A 5,176-nucleotide genomic window follows, 5' to 3' on the forward strand; every position below is an offset into this window, starting at 1 on the left:
CGACATGCCTCAGAGAGTGAGGCTGAGTCTGAGAGCGATGCTAAAGAGAGTTATGCTGAAGGTGGTGCTGAGATTGAGGAAGGGGATGAGGCACAGGATTCGAGTGATAGCTCTCCTCCTGTGGCGCCAGAGCAGGGCACAGACCAGACTGCCAGAGATGCCCGTCTTACACGGCTTGAAGAAGGGCAGGCTGTTTTACGCCAGGATATTGTTGATCTTCGAGGCCTTGTTAAACATAAGTTTAAGAAGGTGACTCGAACTCTGAAGTCTATCCTATGTTGCTTGCAGGATAAGGGTGCCCCGCCTCCATCTCCTGTTTTCGACGAGTAGCAGTCGTCGTGGCCGTCCTTTGCTTTGTTTGTTGTTTTCTTTCTGTGTGTAGCCGTTGTTGGCTTTGTGTTGGAGTTGTTGTAGTTATTTGTGGTTGTTTGTTGTTGTTGTGGTTGTTTAAAGTGTTAGATGTTGTTGTTTACATGCTTTCCTAGTCGTGATTCATGTATGGCTTCACTACTTGTATTGCGACGATTTTGATTAATGGAATGCATGTTGTTTGTCTTTGGAGTTGTGCTGTGCTACTATGTGGATGGATTATGTGACGTAGAATCTGACAGATTGCATCCTCTGTTGAATGTAGGGATGCCTCCTAAGGGTTCGAAGTCTTCGGCCCGTCTCTCTTTGATTGAGTCACTTGCTGGGGTTCCTCCCTTGAGCGATAGCCAGTCAGATCCACAGGCGGGTCCGTCTCATGCCGGTGTTGGGCCGACACCTATGGCTCCTCCAGTCATGCCCTCGGTTCCTGAGCTGAGCCGTGCCCCTTCGTCTGCTCCACCTGCTGATAGATTTGAGCAGATGATGCTGTTGATGCAGCAGCAGCAGTTTCAGCAGCAGCAGCACTAGCAGCAGTAGCAGCAGGAGTTCCTATTTTCCATGGCTGGCATCTTTGCTCAGTCAGTGGGGGTGACTCCACCTGTTTCACCTATGCCTCCATCTGGGAGCGCCAGTGCCAGTGACACTTTCGAGCGATTTTAGCGCTTGCAACCTCCTACTTTTGTGGGTTCTCATAGACCCGAGGAGGCCTAGTATTGGATCGACCGCATCTCTAAGATGCTGCGACCGCTGCACTGTTCAGAGGTTGAGCAGGTTGAGCTTGTCTCCTTCATGTTTGAGAAGGAGGCCAGTCTGTGGTGGGACAGTGTTCTTCGCACTGTCGAGGAAGGTTTTGAGTGGTCGTGGCAGGCGTTTGAGGCACGCTTCCACGAGAAGTATTTTTCGGTTACGTATCGACATGAGAAGGAGAGTGAGTTCCTTCGCCTCCGCTAGGGAGGGTTGTCGATGACGGAGTATGAGAACCGGTTCACTGAGCTGGGTCGGTATGTTCCTTTAATCCTGGGTGATCAGCCGATGAGGATGCGGCGTTTCTCTGAGGGATTGAGACCTGAGATCCGATCGAAGATTTGCTGTGCTAGCATTTCTTCTTACCCAGAGCTGGTGAGCATGTCCTTGCGAGCAGAGCAGGATGGGGATAGGTCATCCCGCATGCGAGCACCGATGGTTCCTAGGCCGCGACCGGACTTTCAGGGTGCCCCTTTTCTCGGTAAGAGGCCGCGAGTAGATTCTCCTCCTAGGCGTTCAGCGCCGCCCGCTCAGCAGATGAGAGCTGATCTTTGATGTTCATATTGTGGGAAAACATGGCATTTGGACCGTTTTTGCTTCTCCCGTATGCGAGCCAGTGGTTTTACTCCACCGCAGAGGATTAACTGTCCGATGCCTCAAGTGATCTTTCTTCCACCTCTTCGATCAGCGCCAGCTCATCCATCCTTCAGACCACCTCAGCGGCCCATGGTTCCTCCGCCGAATCATCAGCAGTAGGCTCGTGTTCATGCGCTTTCAGCTGAAACGCCTATGTCTGACTTAGTGCCGAGATCCTTCGAGTTGACAGCGCACATTGAAGGTATTCCTGTTTCTATGTTAGTGGATACAGGGTCCACTACTTCTCTTATATCTTATGCGGTAGTTAGGCGTTTGGGTTTGAGATCTGTTCCTATGCAAGGAGTGACGCTTACTACCGCTACGGGGATTTTCTCTGCTTTGGGCAAGCGTTGTATGGATTGTTTGGTCGATCTTGGAAGTGGATCGATCCGGGTTGATTTCTTAGTCGCACCGCTTTATCATTATGATGTTATTATGGGTATGGATTGGCTCACGAGGATGCGAGCTGAGATTGATTGTGAAGCTAGATTAGTGATGATCCATGGACCTGAGGGCGAGACTATTACTTTCCCAGTTCAGGTCAGTTACCCTCTTCGTATTGATTATTATTCTTCTCTGTTGGAGAGTATGGCTAAATCGGCATTGGTTAGTACGCCGGTAGTTTAGGAATTTGAAGATGTGTTTGAATTGATTCTTGGATTACCTCCTCAATGTGAGATTGACTTTACTATCGATCTTATGCCTGGTGCGGTGCCCATTTCTTTACCCACATATCTTATGCCTCCGAGTGAAATGGAGGAGTTGAGGAAGTAGATAGATGGTTTGCTGGAATTGGGTTTTATTTGGCCTAGTGTGTCTCCTTGGGGAGCGCCTGTTTTGTTTGTGAAGAAGAAGGATGGTTCCTTGCGATTGTGTATTGATTATCGTAGGCTGAATCTGGTAACTGTGAAGAATAAGTACCCTTTGCCCAGGATTGATGATCTGTTTGATCAGTTGAAGGGGGCACGGTACTTTTCGAAGGTTGATCTGCAGTCAGGGTATCATCAGTTGCGCGTCATGGATGGGGACGTGCAGAAGACCGCTTTCAGGACTAGCTTCGGTCATTATGAGTTCCTTGTGATGTCGGTCGGTCTGACCAACGCACCGGCCGTGTTCATGGATCTGATGAACAGGGTGTTTCGACCATTCTTGTTCCGATTCGTCATTGTCTTTATCGATGACATCTTGATTTATTCAGCGAGTTGGGTGGACCACGAGGAGCACTTAAGAGCGGTTTTGGATACTCTTATGAAGAATTAACTTTTCACGTAGTTCAAGAAGTGTGATTTCTGGAAAGAGAAAGTCAAGTTCCTGGGATATGTGGTGTCCAAGGAAGGGATAGCCGTCGACCTTGCCATGGTAGCTGCAGTGCAGGACTGAAAGCAGCCTGGTTCAGTTACTGAGGTAAGGAGTTTTCTGGGTCGTGCAGGCTATTATCGACGCTTTATTCAAGGCTTCTCGAAGATTGCCAGACCGTTGTCACAGTTGACATGGAAGGATTTGAAGTTTGCTTGGAATGAGCAGGCGGAATTAGCTTTTCAGGAGCTGAAGGACAAGTTGATATCCACCCCTGTGTTAGTATTGCCAGAGCAAGGGGTTAAGTATATTATATATACTGACGCCTCTCGCGTTGGCCTGGGCTGTATCCTTATGCAGAAGGACAGGGTGATTGCTTATGCTTCACGTCAGTTGAGGAAACACGAGAGAATTACCCCATGCACGACCTGGAGTTAGCAGCTGTCATATTCGCATTAAAGCTTTGGAGACATTACCTCTATGGTGAGGAGTTCGAGCTCTTTTGCGACCACAAGAGCCTTAAGTATATTTTCACGCAGTGTGATTTGAATATGAGGCAGCGCCGATGGATGGAAACATTGAAGGACTTCAAGTTCGATGTTTCTTACCATCCGGGCAAGGCGAACCTTGTGGCAGATGCGTTGAGTCGCAAGAAGGCTATTGAGTTTGAGGCTCCGCTGATGATAGCAGAGTGGGATATGTTGGAGTTCGTGCATGATTTTGAGCAGAAGCTTACGGTGGTTGAGCGGTATGAGGTTATCTCACACATTCGTGTACAGCCCCTTATCGACGAGAGGATCGTTGCAGCTCAGGCAGATGATGAGCTTTTGGTGAAGATGAGGAAGCGGGTTGGTACAGATGAGAACTCCGACTGGAGTGTTAGTTCTGATGGGGGCCTACGATTTCGTGGCCGGTTATGTGTTCCTGACATCCCTGACTTAAGACGGGAGGTTCTCGAGTTAGCCCATAGTTCTAAGCTTGCGATGCATTCAGGTAGCATGAAGATGTATCAGGATATGAAGAGGTCTTATTGGTGGGAAAATATGAAGGTCCAGATTGCTGAGTTTGTTTCTCGTTGCCTCACGTGCCAGCAGGTCAAAGCAGAGCATCGCCGACCTCATGGGTTGCAGCCCATGCCCATAGCTGAATGGAAGTGGGACTTCATCTCTATGGATTTTATTTCTGGGTTGCCAAGGACGAGGAAGGGATATGACTCTATTTGGGTGATCGTCGACCGATTAACGAAGTCGGCGCATTTCTTACCGATCAGAGTCACTAACTCTGCAGACGAGTTGGCTAGGTTGTATATCAAGGAGATAGTACGTCTGCATGGAGTTTCCTTGGAGATTGTGTCTGATAGAGATACGTGTTTTACATCTATCTTCTGGACTCGTATCCAGGAAGCGATGGGTGTGAAACTGAAGTTCAGCACCGCGTTTCATCCACAAACAGATGGGCAGACGGAGCGCATGAATCAGGTCCTGGAAGATATGTTGCGAGCTTGTGTTTTGGATTTCAAGGACAGTTGGGATGATTGTCTTTAGTATGCAGAGTTCGCGTATAATAATAGTTTCCAGGCGAGTATCGGCATGGCTCCCTATGAGGTGTTGTATGGTCGCCCGTGCAGAGCACCACATTGTTGGGCAGAGATTGGTGAGCGTAGTTTGCTTGACCCAGAGTTGGTGCAGGTGACTTCAGAGAAGGTTGACATCATTCGACGTCGACTTTTGACAGCCCAGAGTAGGCAAAAGAGTTATGCTGATACGAGGCATTGACCGCTTGAGTTTGAGGTTGGAGACCATGTTTTTCTGAAGGTCTCTCCTATGAAGGGAGTTCTGCGGTTCGGTAAGAAGGGGAAGCTGACGCCGAGATTTATTGGTCCATTTCAAGTTCTGGATCGAGGGGGAGTGGTAGCATACTGCCTTGCTTTGCCCACACCTCTTGCGAGCGTGCATAACGTATTTCATGTTTCTATATTGAAGAAGTACGTTCCTGATCCTTTGCATATTATTAGTTGGGAGCAAGTGTAGTTGAGTGAGGATGCCACTTATGTACTACGACCGACGCGTATTCTCGACAGGAAGGAGCAGGTATTGCGTAGCAAGGTTATCCTTCTTGTGAAGGTGCTATG

The sequence above is a fragment of the Magnolia sinica genome, chromosome 5, assembly GCF_029962835.1.
Source record: "Magnolia sinica isolate HGM2019 chromosome 5, MsV1, whole genome shotgun sequence".
NCBI lineage: Eukaryota > Viridiplantae > Streptophyta > Magnoliopsida > Magnoliales > Magnoliaceae > Magnolia > Magnolia sinica.